The sequence below is a fragment of the Rhamphochromis longiceps genome, linkage group LG2 (genome assembly GCF_057381845.1).
Source record: "Rhamphochromis longiceps isolate RC_006_pf linkage group LG2, R_longiceps_female_GT1.1, whole genome shotgun sequence".
In the NCBI taxonomy this organism is placed as follows: domain Eukaryota; kingdom Metazoa; phylum Chordata; class Actinopteri; order Cichliformes; family Cichlidae; genus Rhamphochromis; species Rhamphochromis longiceps.
The window spans coordinates 34,135,711-34,159,262 of NC_140558.1; the positions used below are offsets into that span (position 1 = coordinate 34,135,711).

A 23,552-nucleotide genomic window follows, 5' to 3' on the forward strand; every position below is an offset into this window, starting at 1 on the left:
TTCTTATCCCTAATATGGATGGTGTGAAGAAAAATATCATGAATACGAGTACCAACAAGACAAACAAAAACTGAAAAAAAAAAAAAACTCCTAAAGTAAACCATATACAAACATTTCCACAAAAATCTCCCTTCTAGAGCTGCTCTCCTTCAAGATCTGAAGTTTCCACCACTAGAATGTAAGTATGGATTAAAATTCAAATTATCAAATTATATTGTCATATATATTTAAAACATCCATCCACCCGCTTCCGCTTTTTGTTTTGCTTTTTGCTTTTTGTACTAAACTAACCAGCTTTTCTTGATTTAATCTATATTAAAAAAAAAAATAAAATTTTTTTTTTAGATATTTGAAGAATATATCACATGAAGTGAAAGCAAGAGGGACATTTTGACAGGTAAGTATTTCAGGAAATCTATGAGGGTTCCTCTGTCATGATGGCAAAGGGAATGGCTCCAGCTATGTGTCTGTACTGCGCTGCCTTCTATGAGCCCTATATATGCACGATGTGTTATTATATTGCCAAACAAACAATCATAATAAAAGAGCAATCACATCATGAGTCTGCAGTATATGAATCTTTAAACAAAGCCTTATTAATCGTGATAAATGCCACGAGCTGTGTAATAAATTAAGGGCATATAAAACATTTTGTTACAATGCAAAATGTTTTGTTTATCATGAACACTGCTTTAAAGATAATGAGTGTATTTGTATTTTATTCAGTGGCTGGCTGAAAGCATAAGGCTGTCTCTCTTTGAGACTCTTTGTGTGCAGACATGACCTCATCTCCCCTGAGAGATGAGGTCATGAGGAGGTAATAATAGTAATCAGGCCAACAGCACTAGTTATTTTAGCATCTTCTATTCACACTTTAACTTCAGAATCACATTCTAGCATAACCAAGAAAAACCTCCATATATGTCTGCGTCTATATATGCAAAACAAGAACAAAGGCTTCTAAATTGACTCTAGTTATGATTAAACTGTGTTGGAGCCAATTGAAGTAGGAAACAGGATGAGAAAAGAAACATTTCTCCGCCTCTTTCTTCATTAATATGGTTTCTGTTGTCCGCTGCTCTGCTCTACTAACAGACTAGCACAGTGATGCATGACACAGCAATGCACCAGTGTGTAACAAAAGCGCTAGAACGACAACCAGCTGGCACTAGTAGGTTAACACATGCACACCACACATCAGTGGGTTTTTTTTTATTTATGTCTGGTATCTCAGTTGCTCTCTCTCTCTCTTCAAATATAAATATATATATATATATATATATATATATATATATATATATATATATATATATATATATATTTTTTTTTTTTTTTTAAGTACATGGATGCAGTTTATATTGTCCGCAGAATTCACAGCTTCCGCACCCCTCCCCCTCTCCTTCTCGCGAGGGCGCCTGCTTGCTGTCAGCACCACGGACAGAGACCCACCTAAAAGAGCTGCGTTGCCATGGCGACCTGCTCTGCTCACTGGAGTTGTGAAGGTGCCTGTAATGTAATATCCGCACGACTGCACCACTCCCTCAACTTAAGCATGCACAGCTTCCAGGCTTGGCTGTGAAAATATAACTGCAACCTTCGTTTAGCAGGGGTTTATAATAAAAGAGAGAAAATATGTGCTTTGTAACACTCTGCATCACTGCTGCAGCAAAGAGAGGGTGATCGAGGTTGAAAAGGGAGGAAGTGATGCAGAATGCTGCAACACTCGTGCACGCGCACGTATATATTTAGCGTAAATCCAAAACCAATACGTGGGTAGCAAGTGGGAGGGGTGCGACTATCTGAGGCTATATGGTCACTTGCTTTTCTAATTGTTGCAAGGAGGATTGTTGTGTTCTTCTTTCTCTTACAATTCCCCACGCATTTCTATATGCACTGCGGTAGAGAGGCAAGCCTGCTGTTATTTTCAGATAAGAACAATGTGTTCCACGTGAATGGACTCCTAGCTGTACTTGCAGGTTGATTCCATGCGATGTCACTGCTCACATCTGAAATAGACTAAAGACTGTGGGTGTGTGCTGGAAGGCCGCATGCAGTGTAAGAAGAGAGAATGTGTTCAGGTTTAACATCAACATACTAAAGTAGTTAAAACTTTGTATTACATATCAATCCTTGTAGAATGTTTTCCTATTGTTTGCATGGAGATTTCCTCCCAAAAAAGATTTAGTTTGCCAGAAATCTAGAAGGGAAGAAGAATCTAAAATAAAAAGAAAAGCTCAGTTCAACTTACTATTTATTGAGAGCAGTTAAATGTAGGGATAACAAGAAAATATTGGTTATTCCATGATGGTCAGCTGAAACGCAAGAGGGTGAAATCTGTCAAGGCTATATTCAGGACTTACTGGGAGTAAAACTTTCAACTCCTAAGAACTGGGGCGGGGAGACTTCCTCTCTCGACTCTCTCGAGTTTGTACTTCAGAATGTGCTTGTACACTTTAAAAATAAAAAGGAAATATTCAAAGTGTCAGCTCATAATTTCTATTTAGTATTGTGTAAAATGCTGATGTGGGCTAATGTTTGAGCAACAATATTCGGGCTAAATTGAAAGGGATAGGTTATATAGTCAGTGCAGCATCGTTACAGTGACAGCGGGTGGTGCTATCACACTACATATCACCACACTGATGGCGTATGAATGGCCATCTTTTCTTCTATATGTATACTCAGTAACAACCAAAGAGACGGTTTGACAGAACGACCTAACAGACGCCCTGCTGCTAAAATTATGGCTTTCGCAGACATTTATACTTTATTTTTCATTCGAGGGAATTAAAAGTTCCTAAATAGGCTAGTTTAAGGATTTTTTCCACCGCCAATTAAAAAGCTTTTGTCAAACAATGGAGATCACGGACGTGAAAGCACGATGGAAGGATGTGTGGTTTTCCTTTTGTCTGGCGCTGCTGATTCTGACCAAATTAGAAGGAATCTCTGCTCAAATAAGGTACTCCATTCAGGAAGAATTAAAACCAGGGACAGCGGTTGGAAATGTAGCCAAAGACCTCGGACTGGATCTTGGGAGACTGGCTGATAGGAATCTTCGAGTTGTGCAAGGAACAAAGCGAGATCTGTTCGAGGTAAATCCAAGGGATGGAGTTTTGTTAGTGAACCAGAGATTAGACAGAGAGGAGCTGTGTGCAAAAACTGCCCCATGTGTCACGAATTTAAAAGCAGTTGTAGAAAATCCACTCGAAATGCACCAGGTCGTAGTTGAAATCCTCGATGTAAATGACAATTCGCCGAAATTTCCTGAAGAAAATTACACACTGGAGGTGCTGGAGTCTGCCTTAGTGGGGTCTCGATTTCAGCTGGAAGGAGCACACGATTTAGATGTGGGTTTGAATTCATTACATTCATATAAGCTAAATCCGTACCAGTATTTTCGTTTGGAAACAGAGGAATTTGGGGATGACGGGAAAGTTCCGTTCCTAGTATTACAAAGACCTTTGGATAGAGAACATACAGCTCAGCATTGGTTACTATTAACAGCTACAGATGGAGGAAAACCATCAAAATCTGGAACGATTAATGTCACGGTAATTGTATCAGATGTAAATGACAATCCACCAGTCTGTGAAAAACAAAAGTACACAGTAACGATAAAGGAAAACGCACCGGCTGGAACATTTCTGCTGACGGTAAATGCATCTGACTCAGACGAAGGGCTGAACGGTGAGATTGAATATTCTTTAAAGAGTAAACTTAGAGGACTCTCGTCCGATACGTTTGATTTGGATAGTAAAACTGGAAAACTAGTTGTGAAAGGACGCCTGGACTACGAGGAAACCCAAGTTTACGAGATTAAAGTACTGGCTACGGACAAAGGTGTTGTGGCTCTGTCCACACTCTGCAGCGTAATTATTAGAGTGGAAGATGTGAATGATAACCCACCAGAAATAGAAATCACATCTTTTTCCAGTCGCATTCCAGAAGATGCGCCCCCTGGAACCGTGGTGGCATTAATGGGTGTGACGGATCTTGACTCAGGTGTGAACGGACAGGTGGTTTGCAGCGTGCCCCTTCATTTACCTTTTGATTTGAAGCCCTCCCCTGACGGTCAGTCATACTCTTTGGTTACCAAAGATTACCTGGATAAGGAAACAACGCATATGTATACCATTACAGTAACAGCTAAGGATTTAGGAAGCCCAACTTTGTCATCAACGAAGGTAATACAGGTAGAGGTGCAAGATGTTAACGATAACAGGCCTCTTTTCACTGAAAGCCCGTATACCTTTTATGTACTTGAAAATAACAAGGCAGGAATGTCCATTTTCTCAGTCAGTGCTACTGACGCGGATGGAGGTGAAAACGCGGCAGTGACATATTCACTTGTCCGTATGAGCCCGGGGCTCACTATAACCACGTTTTTAAATATAAACGAAGCAAACGGAACGGTTTCAGCACTAAAAAGTTTTGACTTTGAAACGCTGAAAACTTTCCAGTTCCAAGTTGTTGCCTCAGATTCTGGAACTCCGTCATTAAGCAACAATGTCACAGTCAACGTCTTCATCCTGGATCAGAACGACAACGCTCCAGTCATCCTGTATCCACTCAGCTCCAACGGTTCTGCTCAAGGTGTGGAGGAGATTCCCCGAAACGTCAACGCAGGACACTTGGTGACTAAAGTCAGAGCCTATGACGCTGATATAGGATATAACGGCTGGTTGCTCTTTTCACTGCAGGAAGTGACTGACCACAGTCTCTTTGCTTTGGACCGCTATACGGGACAGATCAGAACACTTCGCTCATTCACAGAGACAGACGAGGCTGAGCATAAACTGGTAATACTGGTCAAAGACAACGGCAACGTTTCTCTCTCAGCAACAGCTACTGTGATTGTCAAACTTGTGGAGCCCAAAGAGGCTTTTGCAGCTTCTGATGTTAAAAGTACAGCAAAAGATGATGAGGACAGTAATGTCATATTTTACCTCATGATAACTTTGGGCGCAGTTTCTGTACTTTTTCTCGTCAGCATTATTGTGCTGATTGCAATGCAGTGCTCAAAATCCACAGACTATACTTCCAAATATCTGCCAGAGACTAATTATGATGGGACACTGTGTCACAGCATCCAGTACAGATCAGGAGAGAAGCGGTACATGCTCGTTGGACCCAGAATGAGTATAGGATCTACTATAGTACCAGGAAGCCATGCAAATACACTTGTGCTTCCCGACAGAAGAGGTGCTACTAAAGAGGTAAGACCTTAATACCAATCTTATGCACAACCACGTTTATCCTTGTGTTCATCTAAATTTTTTGCTGTAATGCTGTCTCTGAAACTCTTGTTACAATGTGGTCTTTTAAAGCATGTGTTTCACTTTTGTTCCAATGTCCCAATTATGTAACTGACATATATGTATTATGGAACATCGGTTAAAGTTAGCTGTAAAAAATTTATATGCTTCCGAAGCCAATCTGTTCTCTTCAAGAAAGTCCCACTGCTTGTCTTGCTTGCTGCTGACAAACATTAATCAGTTTAAGTAAGTGAAGACAGTGTTATTAAAAAAAGAAAAACGATAAATGCCGTTATCGATATAAATATTTCCTCTTTTGACTGCGTCAGCGTAATTGCGCTGTCCAATGTGCTGAAATTGTTTAATTCTGGGGAATGAACCATTTAAGACAACAATCACTTCACCGGTCTTTCAAATAACGTTTAGATGTCCATTTCTCTCAGCATTCTTACGCTCCGCTTCTTTGGAATATACAGTATATCTTTCCTGTCTGCCCTGACTTAATTATACACTATCAGAAAGTCTGTAGTGGGCGGGATTGCGTGCCCTTTAAGTATTTTCCACTGAAGGCATTATTATTGATCCTATTTACTTGCTAATAAAAGACATTTGACTCACAGTTTTGAGTTTCTGACAGAATACTAGATATGACGGCGACCAGCTGTAGCAGGCAGGCTTCAGTTTCCTCCAAAGCGTTAGACTTCAAAAAGTCAAAAGTAAAGTGGCGGGAAAAGGGAACAGGTGAACTGTTTTGGTTTCGTACCATTATGTAGTGGCCACTTGGTGTCGGTATGGCATAGGGAATGGTTGCGCTTCATTCTATACAGGCCCTGCCCATCTGTGGTTCCTATCTGGTGGAGGTGTACACAGGGAGTGTGCAAAGGAGGCTAGATATCAAATAAAACCAAAAGCGGTAAATTTTCGTCAATGGAATTTCACCTTTTACAGTTTCGTGAACATATTCTAATACGACTGACTCCATAAGCGATGGGATCACTGAGTTTGCCTCCGAGTAAGCCCTTATATATTTACCTCGGGATGGGGGAAGGAGGACAAAGACACCGTGCGAATTGCTGGTGGGTCGCCGGGATTGTGTTGCTGTGCTTTGCGGAGAGGATTTTGGCGCAGTTAAGATACTCCATTCCAGAAGAAGTTCAGGTGGGATACCCTGTTGGAAATGTTGCAAAGGATTTAGGACTAGAGATCAGCAGTTTAACTGGCAGGAAATTCCGTATTGTTTCGGTTCCAACTCAAGATCTGTTTCAGTTAAATCAGAACAATGGAGTGTTGTATGTTGGGAAAAAGATGGATCGTGAAGAGCTCTGTGATGGAAGCAAGGTTTGTTTGATAAACCTGAAAATTGTTGTTGAAAGCCCCTTGGAAATACATTATGTTGGAGTTGAAATAACCGATATTAATGATAATTCACCGACTTTTCCAGAAAGCGAACAGCGACTGAAAATCGCAGAGAATACGCCTCCAGGTACTCGTTTCCAAATTCATGCCGCTCGAGACCCTGATTTTGGTGCTCATTCAGTTCGAAAATACATACTGAGTCACACGGATTTATTCGATATTGAAGTCAGAGACAGTGAAGAGGACAAGATGCCCTTTTTAGTGCTAAAAAAGTCTTTGGATAGAGAGCAAAAGGCGGAGCATCGTTTACTGTTAACAGCCGTAGATGGGGGGAGTCCAGCGAAATCAGGAAGCCTTAATTTAACCATCACCGTGCTAGACACGAATGATAATCGACCTGTGTTCAGCAAAGATGTATATACTGTGTCACTGGATGAAAATGCACCAATAGGAACATTTGTTGTAAAATTAAACGCTACAGATTTGGATGAAGGTTCCAATGGCAACATTGAATACAACTTTGGTAAAATACAAAGGAAAAAAGTGCACGACACCTTTGAATTGGACAGCATAACCGGTGAGATTCGTGTAAAGGGAAAAGTAGACTTTGAGGAAACGGAGCTGTACAGGCTAGATTTGCAGGCTTCAGATAAAGGTCAGCCACCCTGGACAGTCGAAAGTAGAGTTGTGATTAAAATAAAGGACGTGAACGACAATAAACCAGACATTGAAGTAACATCACTGTCCAGTTTAATCCCAGAGGATTCAAAGCCCGGCACAGTCATCGCCCTCATCAGCGTTGTCGACAACGATTCAGGCTTTAATGGGAAGGTTATTTGTAAAGTATCGCAGGATGTTCCATTTGATCTGACGCCATCACTTGAGGAAAACATGTACTCGCTCGTTACAAAGGGCCGTTTAGACAGAGAAACTGTTTCCCGCTATAATATCACAATAACAGCTACTGATTGCGGTGAACCTCAGCTTTCAACAGTGAAAACACTGAGTGTTCAGGTGTCAGATGTAAATGATAACACACCAGTTTTTAGTCAGAATCCATTTGAGTTGTATTTGATAGAAAACAACACCCCGGGCGCACCAATATTTTCTGTGAGCGCAGTTGATGATGATTTGAATGAAAATGCAGCAATTACATATAAAATCGTGAGAGGTGATGGTCTACAGGATGCTATTACATCTTTCCTGAATGTAAATTCGGATAATGGACAAATCACTGCGCTGAAAAGTTTTGACTTTGAAACGCTGAAAACTTTCCAGTTCCAAGTTGTTGCCTCAGATTCTGGAACTCCGTCATTAAGCAACAATGTCACAGTCAACGTCTTCATCCTGGACCAGAACGACAACGCTCCAGTCATCCTGTATCCACTCAGCTCCAACGGTTCTGCTCAAGGTGTGGAGGAGATTCCCCGAAACGTCAACGCAGGACACTTGGTGACTAAAGTCAGAGCCTATGACGCTGATATAGGATATAACGGCTGGTTGCTCTTTTCACTGCAAGAAGTGACTGACCACAGTCTCTTTGCTTTGGACCGCTATACAGGACAGATCAGAACACTTCGCTCATTCACAGAGACAGACGAGGCTGAGCATAAACTGGTAATACTGGTCAAAGACAACGGCAACGTTTCTCTCTCAGCAACAGCTACTGTGATTGTCAAACTTGTGGAGCCAAAAGAGGCTTTTGCAGCTTCTGATGTTAAAAGTGCGGCAAAAGATGATGAGGACAGTAATGTGATCTTTTACCTCATAATAACTTTGGGCGCAGTTTCTGTGCTTTTTCTCGTCAGCATCATCGTGCTGATTGCAATGCAGTGCTCCAAATCCACAGACTATACTTCTAAATATCTGCCAGAGACTAATTATGATGGGACACTGTGTCACAGCATCCAGTACAGATCAGGAGAGAAGCGGTACATGCTAGTTGGACCCAGAATGAGTATAGGATCTACTATAGTACCTGGGAGCCATGCAAATACTCTCGTGCTTCCCGACAGAAGAGGTGCAACTGAAGAGGTAAGGCCTTAATACCAAACTTTTGCACAACCCTGTTTATCCTTGCGCTCCTATAAATGTTTTGCTGCAATTTTGTCCCTGAAACTCTTGTCACAATGTATTTTTTAAAGCATGTCTTGTTCAAATTTTCCTATCTGCAATATGTAACTGAGATATAAATATTAAGAAACATCGCTTTGGTTAGCTGGATGAACTTTTCATGCTTCCGAAGTCACTCTGTTCTCCTTGATAAAGTCCAACTGCTTGTCTTTTTGCTACCGACAAACATTAATCAGTTTAAGTAAGTGAAGAGGTTTTGTTTTTAAATTAATTACACGAAGAAAGCTTTCTAATAGCGTTATTAACTTTCCTGTCGTGTTCGGGTCAAATCTGACCGATTTACAAATAAAAAACCTCACAAATACTTTGTTTTACATCCGATTGCCTCGAGTCCTGATGAAATTCTCCACACTATGCACTTGAACATATAAAAGTGATGAGCACCTCTTCAACTGTGTTACATCCGTGTGACCACCATTACAAATGAATGTCTGCCCTGACTTAACCCTCCTGCCATCCTTTAAAAAACTCACACCCATCACCCTAGGGACCATTCTCAGCCACGCCATAAAAAGACCATATATCCATATTTTATTCCACTTTAAATTAGCCAACCTTGTAAAACTACTTCTCCCTGAAATATTCATGTAAAGTTTTAATTATATTTTCGTTGTTTTAACCCTTCAAATCCCAGTGTTATTACATGAGCGCCCTGTGTTATAAGCCCCAAAAACCAAAAAACGAAACTAAATATTTCCACAAAAAACCAGTTGAAGTAATATGTGATTGTCATTATAAGTAGGCCTTTAGATGGACCAAAGATTGGCACCAACATACATTTTGACCTGCCATTATTTTTTTTGCATTTTTTTTGCAATTTAAAAATGAAAACTTCAAGGCCCTGAGTCTTCATTGACATCCAAGAAAAGAAGAAAAAATAAAATCATATGATGATAATTTGGGGTTGAAAAATAGCATTTATAATGGAAGTCAATGGGCAGAAAATGGTCCCCAGGGTGATGGGTGTGGGGATTTCTGCTGCTCAGCCATTTTAGGCTGATTTAAGGAATTCACACTGGAATATTAACATTGACAGGTAAAAACTATCCTGTGGCAAGTTTGGTTATATTCCACTGAACACAGTGGAAATGGCAGCCATTTAACACATAGCAGTGGCACAAAAAGGTCCCAAGAAGGCAGGAAGGTTAAATACATCCCTTTCAGAAAGTCTGTAGTAGGCGCGACTGAGTCCTCTATAAGTGTTCTCGACTGAAGGGATTATTATTGATCCTATTTGCTTTTTAATAAAAACTATTTGAATCACATTGTTGCGTTACTTACAGAATACCAGATATGAAGGTGACCAGCTGTAACAGGCAGGCTTCAGCTTCATCCAAAGCGTTTCGTATCATACTATAGTAACCACTTGGTGTCGGTATGTCATTGGGAATGGTTGTGCGCTTCATTCTGCACAGGCCCTGCCCATCTGTGGTTCCTATCTGGTGGAGGTGTACACAGGGAGTGCGCAGAGGAGGCTAGATATCAAATAAAACCAAAAGCGGTAAATCTTCGTTAATAGAATTTCATCTTTTGGAGAATCGTGAAAATGTTCTAATGAGACTGACTCCATAAGCGATAGGATAACTGAGTTTGCCTCCGAGAAAGCCCTTATATATTTACCTCGGGATGGGGGAAGGAGGACAAAGACACCGAGTGAACTGCTGGTGGATCGCCGGGATTGTGTTGCTGTGCTTTGCGGAGAGAATTTTGGCGCAGTTAAGATACTCTGTTCCAGAAGAAGTTCAGGTGGGATACCCTGTTGGAAATGTTGCAAAGGATTTAGGACTAGAGATCAGCAGCTTAACTGGCAGGAAATTCCGTATTGTTTCGGGTCCAAATCACTATCTGTTTCAGTTAAATCAGAACAATGGAGTGTTGTATGTTGGCAAAAAAATGGATCGTGAAGAGCTCTGTGATGGAAGCAAGGTTTGTTTGATAAACCTGAAAATTGTTGTTGAAAGCCCACTGGAAATACATTATGTTGGAGTTGAAATAACCGATATTAATGATCATTCGCCGACTTTTCCAGAAAGCGAACAGCGACTGGAAATAGCAGAGAATACGCCTCCAGGTACTCGTTTCCAAATTCATGCTGCCCGAGACCCTGATTTTGGTGCACAATCACTTCGAAAATATACACTGAATCCCACGGATTTATTTGATATTGAACTCAGAGACAGTGAAGAGGACAAGATGCCCTTTTTAGTACTAAAAAAGTCTTTGGATAGAGAGCAAAAGGCGGAGCATCGTTTACTGTTAACAGCCGTAGATGGGGGGAGTCCAGCGAAATCAGGAAGCCTTAATTTAACCATCACCGTGCTAGACGCGAATGATAACCGACCTGTGTTCAGCAAAGATGTATATACTGTGTCACTGGATGAAAATGCACCAAAAGGGACCCAAGTTATAAAATTAAACGCTACAGATAAGGATGAAGGTTTGAATAGTGAAATTGAATACAACTTTGGAAAAACACAAAAGAAAAAAGTGCACGACACCTTTGAATTGGACAGCATCACCGGTGAGATTCGTGTAAAGGGAAAAGTAGACTTTGAGGAAACGGAGCTGTACAGGCTAGATTTGCAGGCTTCAGATAAAGGTCAGCCACCCTGGAAAGCCGAAAGTAGAGTTGTGATTAAAATAAAGGACGTGAACGACAATAAACCAGACATTGAAGTAACATCACTGTCCAGTTTAATCCCAGAGGATTCAAAGCCCGGCACTGTCATCGCTCTCATCAGCGTTGTCGACAAAGATTCAGGCGTTAATGGGAAGGTTATTTGTAAAGTATCGCAGGATGTTCCATTTGATCTGACGCCATCACTTGAGGAAAACATGTACTCGCTCGTTACAAAGGGCCGTTTAGACAGAGAAACTGTTTCCCGCTATAATATCACAATAACAGCTACTGATTGCGGTGAACCTCAGCTTTCAACAGTGAAAACACTGAGTGTTCAGGTGTCAGATGTAAATGATAACACACCAGTTTTTAGTCAGAATCCATTTGAGTTGTATTTGATAGAAAACAACACCCCGGGCGCACCAATATTTTCTGTGAGCGCAGTTGATGATGATTTGAATGAAAATGCAGCGATTACATATAAAATCGTGAGAGGTGATGGTCTACAGGATGCTATTACATCTTTCCTGAATGTAAATTCGGATAATGGACAAATCACTGCGCTGAAAAGTTTTGACTTTGAAACGCTGAAAACTTTCCAGTTCCAAGTTGTTGCCTCAGATTCGGGAACTCCGCCACTAGGCAGCAACGTCACAGTCAGCGTCTTCATCCTGGATCAGAACGACAACGCTCCAGTCATCCTGTATCCACTCAGCTCCAACGGTTCTGCTCAAGGTGTGGAGGAGATTCCCCGAAACGTCAACGCAGGACACTTGGTGACTAAAGTCAGAGCCTATGACGCTGATATAGGATATAACGGCTGGTTGCTCTTTTCACTGCAAGAAGTGACTGACCACAGTCTCTTTGCTTTGGACCGCTATACAGGACAGATCAGAACACTTCGCTCATTCACAGAGACAGACGAGGCTGAGCATAAACTGGTAATACTGGTCAAAGACAACGGCAACGTTTCTCTCTCAGCAACAGCTACTGTGATTGTCAAACTTGTGGAGCCCAAAGAGGCTTTTGCAGCTTCTGATGTTAAAAGTGCAGCAAAAGATGTTGAGGACAGTAACGTCATATTTTACCTCATGATAACTTTGGGCGCAGTTTCTGTACTTTTTCTCATAAGTATCGTCGTGCTGATTACAATGCAGTGCTCCAAATCCACAGACTATACTTCTAAATATCTGCCAGAGACTAATTATGATGGGACACTGTGTCACAGCATCCAGTACAGATCAGGAGAGAAGCGGTACATGCTAGTTGGACCAAGAATGAGTATAGGATCTACTATAGTACCGGGCAGTCATGCAAATACTCTCGTGCTTCCTGATAGGAGAAGAACATCTGAAGAGGTAAGAGCACGTTTTTACTTAAAGCTGTTTCGGGAATGAAAACAAAATTCCCTCCTGGCAAACACCACTCTCTTTGGAGATAGAACATGCGGTCCATTTTACTAATGCAAATAATTTTAATCAGTGTTCTGTATATCCGTGTTGAAGTTTTGTAGTGCAGGTAAATAACAGGAAATCATATTTTGTTTGGTTCTCATTAAGTGCAGTGTACTGGTTCCGTAAAGAAAAGCAAGAAAGAAATGTCTTTATTCTGAATTTTTTTAAAAATTTTTTATCCTATTTTATCTTATTTTGTTATTTTTATTTATTTAAGTATTTTTGTAGTGAAGGAGGGATGCATACCTGAATAACGTTGTATTTATGGAAGGTAATATTCACTATTAGTGAACTGAAAGCTTTGATCGTGACACTTCCCTGTCTTTGCAACTTGAAAAGCTATATAAATACGTAATAAGCACAATGGAACTATCCAATTTGCAAACACACTGATATTGCTGATTTTTTGATGGTATATTTTAAAAATAGTCCGTAATACTGTTTCCAGCTGGATTAAGTAGACGACCCAAATGCCCTAAGCCCATTCCGGGTCCTGTTATTGCGTCAATTCTCAACTATCTTAATATACAAACAAACAACAACAACGACAAACAAACAAACAAACAAATCTTCAAAACGTAAAAATGTCTTAATTTTTTTGAATCCACACGGTGTCAGTGTCATATCAGCATCCAGTTTTTGTGTTATAGCACTGGTCCTGCCCCTTCCACAGAGGTTTTGTTGTGGTGGACAGAAAGGAGACGACACTATCCACAGACACAAGTGTAGCCGTGATTTATACATGGGAAGCTTCGGAATATTGGGTATATTTCAGAGTGGATGTTATGTTTTGAAAAATTAATGTTAGACCACGGTCTTGGATGTAAAGACCTCTAAGTGGATACATATTTTGTTATCTTAACGAAAACGATGGAGCCAAGAGGACAAAGACGAGGAACGCAGTGCTGGTGGCTTGCTATCAGCTTTTCTTTGATGCTCAGCTGTGTGGAGCGGGTTTCAGCTCAGATAAAATATTCAATTCAAGAGGAAGTAAAGGTAGGAAGTGTTGTTGGGAATGTGGCAAAGGATCTGGGACTGGATATCAGTTCACTGGAGGAACGACGGTTTCGTATTGTTTCTGGAGCTGAAGATGCTCAGTTTGAAGTAAATCCGAACAATGGCGTTCTGTATGTTCACGGAAATATCGACCGAGAGGAGCTGTGCGAAAAAATACATCCATGTATTAAAAACCTAAAACTGGTAGCTGAAAACCCCATGGAAATACATTATGTAGGAGTGGAAATAATAGATGTAAACGATAATTCACCAAGGTTTCCTGATGAAGAAAAAATATTAGAAATTCCTGAATCAACTCTCCAAGGTAAACGATTTCAGTTGCCAACTGCACATGATCCAGATGTTGTTACTAATACAGTACGAACGTACAAATTAAACCATAACGATCACTTTAGTTTGCAAATTAGAGAGAGGGGAGAAGATAAGATACCATTCTTAGTTTTACAAAAGCCTCTGGATCGGGAAAAGGAGAACGAACACAAACTGATACTGACAGGAACTGACGGAGGAAATCCACCGAGATCAGGGACTCTTAATGTCACAGTCATAGTCCTGGATTCAAATGATAACCATCCTGCATTTAGTAAAGAAGTTTATTCAGTAACGATACCTGAAAATGTAGATGCGGGTACAAGTGTAACTACCGTAAAGGCGACTGATTTGGACGAGAGTTCAAACGGAGAAATTGAATATTTTTTTGGTGAAGAACTTGACCCTAAATTGTATGATACATTTAGCCTAGATAAGGACACTGGTGAAATTCGAGTGAAAGGCGAAATTGACTTTGAGAATATGGAGGTATACAAGTTGGACGTCCACGCCACAGACAAAGGACAACCTCCGATGAGTACCGACTGCAGGGTGATTATCAAGGTGCTGGACATAAATGATAATAAACCTGAGATAGAGGTGACATCTTTGTCAAAGATTGCATCAGAAGATTCCAAACCTGGGACTGTGGTGGCTTTGATCAGTATTACAGACCAAGACGCGGGTTTAAACGGTAAAGTAATATGTAGTCTTTCAGACAATGTGCCATTCGATTTAAAACCGTCATTTCAAGATAACATGTACTCTTTAGTTATTAAACATAAATTAGACCGAGAATCAGTTTCCCATTACGACGTCACAATAACAGCTACAGACTGTGGCGTGCCTCCTCTGTCCACATCCAGAACTTTAAGTATTGATGTGTCAGACGTGAATGATAATGCGCCACAATTTGCACAGAATCCAGTTGAACTTTACCTGGTAGAGAATAACGAGCCTGGAAAGCCGATATTTTCAGTTTCTGCCTCAGATAAAGATTTGAATGAAAACGCGGCTTTAACGTATCGTATAATCAGAGAGGAAAGCAGTCAACAGAAAAACGCAGCATTTTTAAATATTAATTCAGAAAATGGACAAATCACTGCGCTGAAAAGTTTTGACTTTGAAACACTGAAAACTTTCCAGTTCCAAGTTGTTGCCTCAGATTCTGGAACTCCGTCACTAAGCAACAATGTCACAGTCAACGTCTTCATCCTGGATCAGAACGACAACGCTCCAGTCATCCTGTATCCACTCAGCTCCAACGGCTCTGCTCAAGGTGTGGAGGAGATTCCCCGAAACGTCAACGCAGGACACTTGGTGACTAAAGTCAGAGCCTATGACGCTGATATAGGATATAACGGCTGGTTGCTCTTTTCACTGCAGGAAGTAACTGACCACAGTCTCTTTGCTTTGGACCGCTATACAGGACAGATCAGAACACTTCGCTCATTCACAGAGACAGACGAGGCTGAGCATAAACTGATCATACTGGTCAAAGACAACGGCAACGTTTCTCTCTCAGCAACAGCTACTGTGATTGTCAAACTTGTGGAGCCCAAAGAGGCTTTTGCAGCTTCTGATGTTAAAGGTGCAGCAAAAGATGATGAGGACAGTAATGTGATCTTTTACCTGATGATAACTTTGGGCGCAGTTTCTGTGCTTTTTCTCGTCAGTATCATCGTGCTGATTGCAATGCAGTGCTCCAAATCCACAGACTATACGTCTAAATATCTGCCAGAGACTAATTATGATGGGACACTGTGTCACAGCATCCAGTACAGATCAGGGGAGAAGCGGTACATGCTAGTTGGACCCAGAATGAGTATAGGATCTACTATAGTACCGGGCAGTCATGCAAATACACTAATGCTTCCTGATAGGAAACGTCCTTCTGAAGAGGTAAGACCATGTTTAAGTTTTAACTGTCTTACCAGACGTGTTCCCTTTAGAAGTAAAACATATAATGCTCCTGATTTAAAGATAATATTACACCTGAATTGCAGCATATTTGTTAGCACTGTCCATGGTCCTGGCAAGTGGTTAAACTGCTGAAATTTAAGTTAGTTTGTTTTCTTCATAATATGAGAATTCGATTCTCTGTGTTGTTGTTTTTTGTTTTTTTTTACTAAAAATGTCGCGTGTTTATTTAGGGATTAAATTACACGATTCAGTAGCTATATTGATTTAGGCGTCTATGAGTTTGTTTGTTTGTTTGTTTTTATTAGAAATCCATAGGTCCCTTGTAGTTGATTCTTATTTGTTTTCCTTGGAAAAAATGTTGTTAATTACCTTCAAACCCTGTCATCGTTTCACTCAATCATCATTCAATTTTGTCAAAATCACACTTTTTTCTTTTAGAGAAATAATCGCACACGAAGCTAAATTGCTTTGACCTAAAGAAAAATACAACACTTGGATATACTAATACAAATAAGATGTTGACTACTACGATTAGGGACGATGATATGACAGCCTTGAAGTGGGTTAACTGATCAACATACTCTTTTGAAAAAAACTGAAAATTTGCTGCCTTTAATTCGTAGAAGTAAATTGTTATTCGGATGTATTACTTTGAAACACATACGTTACTAGCAAAAATTAGAACAATTTTCTAGACACGAAGCGACAACTTGCAGACGGGCTGATGTTGCAGTTTATGTGGTAGTTTTGTTTATCAACATATACTCATATGTTCAGTCCACAAGGTGTCAGTGTCATATCAGCATCACACTGGTATATTTTAGTGCTGGCCCTGCCCCTTCTATACAGTTTTTGTTCTGGTCGACAGAGAGGAGACGGTACCTTCCACAGAAACAAGTGTAGCCGTGATTAATACATCGGTTTGTTTGGAATCTGCAACACATTTCGCACTGGATATTTTGTTATTTAAACTACTTCCTTTGCTCAAAGGACTTTTAAGTGGGTATATAATTGGAAACATAAAGCGAAACGATGGAGCCAGGAGGACAAAGACGAGGAACGCAGTGCTGGTGGTTTGCTCTCAGCTTTTCTCTGATGCTCAGCTGTGTGGAGCGGGTTACAGCTCAGATAAAATATTCAGTTCCAGAGGAAGTAACGGTAGGAAGTGTTGTTGGGAATGTGGCAAAAGATCTGGGACTGGACATCAGTTCACTAGAGGAAAGACAGTTTCGTATTGTCTCTGGGGCTGAAAATAATCAATTTCTAGTAAATCCGAGAAATGGCGTCCTCTCTGTTCAAGAGAACATTGACAGAGAAGAGCTATGCAAAAGCATTTCTCCTTGTCTGATAAACCTAAAAATGGTAGCTGAGAATCCCATGGAAGTACATTATGTAGGAGTGGAAATCATAGACGTAAATGATAATTCACCCAGCTTTCAAGAGGAAGAAAGCATACTGGAGATTTCAGAGTCTACTTTCCCAGGTAAACGATTTCAGTTGCCAGCTGCACATGATCCAGATGTTGTTACTAATACAGTACGGATGTACAAATTGATCAATAACGATCATTTTAGTTTACAAATTCGAGAGAGGGGAGAGGACAAGATACCATTCTTAGTTTTACAGAAGGCTTTGGATCGGGAAAAGGAGAACGAACACAAACTGATACTGACAGGAACTGACGGAGGAAATCCACCGAGATCAGGGACTCTTAATGTCACAGTCATAGTCCTGGATTCAAATGACAATAACCCTACATTTAGTCAAGAAGTGTATTCAGTAACAATACACGAAAATGTAGAGGTGAATACATGTGTAATTACCGTAAATGCAACTGATTTGGACGAAAGTTCAAACGGAGAAATAGAGTACGTTTTCGGTGGTCAACTTGACCGAAAGATTTATGAACTGTTTAGCTTAGATAAAAACACTGGTGAAATTCGAGTAAAAGGAAACATTGACTTTGAGACGGTGGATGTTTATAAACTAGATGTACACGCCACAGACAAAGGACAACCTCCGATGAGTACCGACTGCAGGGTGATTATCAAGGTGCTTGACGTAAATGATAATAAACCTGAGATAGAGGTAACATCTTTGTCAAAGATTGTATCAGAAGATTCCAAACCTGGGACTGTGGTGGCTTTGATCAGTATTACAGACCAAGACGCGGGTTTTAACGGTAAAGTAATATGTAGTCTTTCAGACAATGTGCCATTTGATTTAAAACCGTCATTTCAAGATAACATGTACTCTTTAGTTATTAAACATAAATTAGACCGAGAATCAGTTTCCCATTACGACGTCACGATAACAGCAACCGACTGTGGCGTGCCTCCTCTGTCTACATCCAGAACTTTGAGTATTGATGTGTCAGACGTGAATGATAATGCGCCACAATTTGCACAGAATCCAGTTGAACTTTACCTGGTAGAAAATAACGAGCCTGGAAAGCCGATATTTTCAGTTTCTGCCTCAGATAAAGATTTGAATAAAAACGCGGCTTTAACTTATCGTATAATCAGAGAGGAAAGCAGTCAACAGAAAAACGCAGTATTTTTAAATATTAATTCGGATAATGGACAAATCACTGCGCTGAAAAGTTTTGATTTTGAAACGCTGAAAACTTTCCAGTTCCAAGTTGTTGCCTCAGATTCTGGAACTCCGTCACTAAGCAACAACGTCACAGTCAACGTCTTCATCCTGGATCAGAACGACAACGCTCCAGTCATCCTGTATCCACTCAGCTCCAACGGCTCTGCTCAAGGTGTGGAGGAGATTCCACGAAACGTCAACGCAGGACACTTGGTGACTAAAGTCAGAGCCTATGACGCTGATATAGGATATAACGGCTGGTTGCTCTTTTCACTGCAGGAAGTGACTGACCACAGTCTCTTTGCTTTGGACCGCTATACAGGACAGATCAGAACACTTCGCTCATTCACAGAGACAGACGAGGCTGAGCATAAACTGCTCATACTGGTCAAAGACAACGGCAACGTTTCTCTCTCAGCAACAGCTACTGTGATTGTCAAACTTGTGGAGCCCAAAGAGGCTTTTGCAGCTTCTGATGTTAAAAGTACAGCAAAAGATGATGAGGACAGTAATGTCATATTTTACCTCATGATAACTTTGGGCGCAGTTTCTGTACTTTTTCTCGTCAGCATCGTAGTGCTGATTGCAATGCAGTGCTCCAAATCCACAGACTATACTTCTAAATATCTGCCAGAGACTAATTATGATGGGACACTGTGTCACAGCATCCAGTACAGATCAGGAGAGAAGCGGTACATGCTAGTTGGACCCAGAATGAGTATAGGATCTACTATAGTACCTGGAAGTCACGCAAATACTCTCGTACTCCCTGACAGGAGACGTCCTTCTGAGGAGGTAGGTCCATTGTGCGATTTTAAATCAAGGTTATTTTGGTTGTCAAGACGAAGTTTCCTTTACGATGTATCATTAACTTTTGAAACAGATGGAAATGTATTTAAGGTTTTTAATCGTTTTATTTCATTCCTCTCTTCTTTTTGTTTTACACACTTTATTTTCAAACAGTATTTTAGTTGTTATCACCATCATTTTGAAAGACTGCCCATTATATTCTGTAGTCTTTTGACACTGCACTAATTGCTGGGATATCCACGTATGCATAGGGAAAGAATAGTTTAGAAAAGATAAGTAACTAAATAAAGAAGGTCACGCCACTCAGATTGGGAAACTGTGGCAAAACACATGCATATTCATTAGCGTTGTCCATGGACAGGTGACCTTCAGACATAAACTCGTGGTCTTCAAGTTCAAATCTGTTTTTCGTTTCAGACCTTTTTGTATTTAGCGCCAATCCTATGTTTTCTATCACACTTATTAGAAATCACTAATTGTGTTACATATTACTGCGTCGTGGAAATAGTAATATACCTATCCACTGTTCGAATGGGATCCTGTTAATTCATCTGAAACGTGAAACTTAGCAGTACAAGCCTGAAACTCGCGTGTGCTGTGTCCTCGATTATTTTTCATCCAGTCTGCGCGCAGTTTTATCAGAATCACTTGTGCGTTTGGCTAATCCTGCATCATTACACAGCATTAATGTAATACTGACAAATATCAGAATTCCCTGTTGCAATTAGTCATTATGATATACTGTACGCGTCTATCAGCTGATCATCATATGACGCAAAAATACATGAAATTTTATTCCTGAGACTCTGAAATATGTGACAAATTAAATCCATCACGGTACAAAAAATTCTTAAGAAAACATTTTTAGACTTGTTTTAATAGTGACTGGGACACATTTGGAAACATACTTGTATATTACATGTAGATGTTTGCTCTAACAATGAGTCACAAGATGTTCAGTCCACAAGGTGTCAGTGTCATATCTGCATCAAACTAATATGTTTTAGCTCTGGCCCTGCCCCTTCCACAGAGGTTTTGTTCTGGTTGGCAGAGAGGAGACGATACCTCAGACAGAAACAAGTGTAACCGTGATTTTTCCATGAATACAAGGGAATATGGGAAGAAGTGTTGATTTAGGCTACTTCCTTTACGGTAAACACCTCTGAGTGGATACAGTATTTATTATCTAAACGACAACGATGGAGGCAGGAGGACAAAGACGAGGAACGCAGTGTTGGTGGGTTGCTATCAGCTTTTCTCTGATGCTCAGCTGTGTGGAGCGGGTATCAGCTCAAATAAAATATTCAGTTCCAGAGGAAGTAAAGGTAGGAAGTGTTGTTGGGAATGTGGCAAAGGATCTGGGACTGGATATCAGTTCACTGGAGAAACGACGGTTTCGTATTGTTTCTGGAGCTGAAGATGCTCAGTTTGAAGTAAATCCGAACAATGGCGCGCTGTATGTTCACGGAAATATCGACCGAGAGGAGCTGTGCGAAAGAATACATCCATGTATCAAAAACCTAAAATTGGTAGCTGAGAACCCTATGGAAATACATCATGTGGGCGTGGAAATCATGGATGTAAATGATAATTCCCCCAGTTTTCAAGAATATGAAAAAATATTGGAAATGTCTGAATCCACTATAACAGGCAGACGGTTTCAATTGCCAACTGCGCATGATCCAGATGTTGTTACTAATACTGTGCGTATGTACAAATTAAACCATAACGATCATTTTAGTTTACAAATTCGAGAGAGAGGAGAGGACAAGGTACCATTTTTAGTTTTACAGAAGTCTCTGGATCGGGAAAAGGAAAGTGAACACAAACTGACACTAACAGCAATTGACGGCGGAAATCCACCGAGATCAGGGACTGTTAATGTCACAGTCATAGTCCTCGATTCGAATGATAACCACCCTACATTTAGTCAAGAAGTTTATTACGCTACAGTACGTGAGAATACAGATGCGGGTGTGTTTGTAATTAAGCTAAATGCGACTGACCTGGATGAGGGACTAAATGGACAAATTGAATACTTTTTTGGTGAAGAACTTAAGGGTAATTTATATGAGATTTTTAATATGGATAAGGACACTGGTGAGCTTCGAATCAATGGGGAAATTGACTTTGAGAAAACTGATATTTTTAAGTTGGACGTCCACGCCACGGACAAAGGACAACCTCCGATGAGTGCGGATTGCACAGTAATCATCAGTGTCTTGGACGTAAATGATAATAAACCTGAAATAGAGGTAACATCTTTGTCAAAGATTGTATCAGAAGATTCCAAACCTGGGACTGTGGTGGCTTTGATCAGTATTACAGACCAAGACGCGGGTTTAAACGGTAAAGTAATATGTAGTCTTTCAGACAATATCCCATTTGATTTAAAACCGTCATTTCAAGACAACATGTACTCCTTAGTTATTAAACATAAATTAGACCGAGAATCAGTTTCCCATTACGACGTCACGATAACAGCTACAGACTGTGGCGTGCCTCCTCTGTCTACATCCAGAACTTTGAGTATTGATGTGTCAGACGTGAATGATAATGCGCCACAATTTGCACAGAATCCAGTTGAACTTTACCTGGTAGAAAATAACGAGCCTGGAAAGCCGATATTTTCAGTTTCTGCCTCAGATAAAGATTTGAATGAAAACGCGGCTTTAACTTATCGTATAATCAGAGAGGAAAGCAGTCAACAGAAAAACGCAGCATTTTTAAATATTAATTCAGAAAATGGACAAATCACTGCCCTTAAAAGTTTTGATTTTGAAACGCTGAAAACTTTCCAGTTCCAAGTTGTTGCCTCAGATTCTGGAACTCCGTCACTAAGCAACAATGTCACAGTCAACGTCTTCATCCTGGATCAGAACGACAACGCTCCAGTCATCCTGTACCCACTCAGCTCCAACGGTTCTGCTCAAGGTGTGGAGGAGATTCCCCGAAACGTCAACGCAGGACACTTGGTGACTAAAGTCAGAGCCTATGACGCTGATATAGGATATAACGGCTGGTTGCTCTTTTCACTGCAGGAAGTAACTGACCACAGTCTCTTTGCTTTGGACCGCTACACAGGACAGATCAGAACACTTCGCTCATTCACAGAGACAGACGAGGCTGAGCAAAAACTGCTCATACTAGTCAAAGACAACGGCAACGTTTCTCTCTCAGCAACAGCTACTGTGATTGTCAAGCTTGTGGAGCCCAAAGAGGCTTTTGCAGCTTCTGATGTTAAAAGTGCAGCAAAAGATGATGAGGACAGTAATGTCATATTTTATCTGATGATAACTTTGGGCGCAGTTTCTGTGCTTTTTCTCGTCAGCATCATCGTGCTGATTGCAATGCAGTGCTCCAAATCCACAGACTATACTTCTAAATATTTGCCAGAGACTAATTATGATGGGACACTGTGTCACAGCATCCAGTACAGATCAGGAGAGAAGCGGTACATGCTAGTTGGACCCAGAATGAGTATAGGATCTACTATAGTACCTGGAAGTCACGCAAATACTCTCGTACTCCCTGACAGGAGGCGTCCTTCTCAAGAGGTAAGAACATATCTTGATTTAAATTGAAGGTCTTTTTGCTTGCAAAGATTATAAAGATGAAAATTCTTTCTACCAGAATCATTTTTCCTTTTAAACATATAATATGATTAGTGTTTAGAACATGGAAGAAATGTGCTCAAGGTTTTTGATTTGTATTTTTATTTTTTGTAACTGAATTATAAAGTTTTTTAGTTGCTACCTCTAAAAGTTGTCTCGCGAGGCTACCCATTATCATAACTAGTGGCACAAATTTTTGGAACATAAATTGTTAATAAGGCGGAAATTGCTTCATAAAAAACCCACAATAAATAAGAAAGATGACCAATATATCGGGAAACTATGGGGGAAACAGCGGTATTCTCAAGCGCTGTCCGTGGTTCTGATAAGAGATCACGTTTAGTCAGCTAGTGGTGGTGTTCAAGTTCAAATCTGATGGTTTCACATTTATTCATTTGCACTGTGAAAGTGATTAACACAGCCCTTACATTTACTTGAGTCATTCTATCTTTTATTTTCATCCAGT

The 23,552-nt window shown here is 40.4% G+C and overlaps 6 pseudogenes; all 6 read left to right on the forward strand.

The window, feature by feature from the left end:
* The first annotated feature begins 2,855 nt into the window (after positions 1–2,855).
* Positions 2,856–5,228, forward strand: LOC146677646 (protocadherin alpha-8 pseudogene; annotated as a pseudogene).
* Positions 5,229–6,293: 1,065 nt separating this feature from the next.
* LOC146677647 (protocadherin alpha-3 pseudogene) lies at positions 6,294–8,657 on the forward strand (annotated as a pseudogene).
* A 1,713-nt stretch (positions 8,658–10,370) lies between these two features.
* Positions 10,371–12,761, forward strand: LOC146677648 (protocadherin alpha-3 pseudogene; annotated as a pseudogene).
* Positions 12,762–13,688: 927 nt separating this feature from the next.
* LOC146677649 (protocadherin alpha-8 pseudogene) lies at positions 13,689–16,102 on the forward strand (annotated as a pseudogene).
* A 997-nt stretch (positions 16,103–17,099) lies between these two features.
* LOC146677650 (protocadherin alpha-8 pseudogene) lies at positions 17,100–19,723 on the forward strand (annotated as a pseudogene).
* A 948-nt stretch (positions 19,724–20,671) lies between these two features.
* LOC146677651 (protocadherin alpha-8 pseudogene) lies at positions 20,672–23,056 on the forward strand (annotated as a pseudogene).
* Positions 23,057–23,552: the final 496 nt, after the last annotated feature.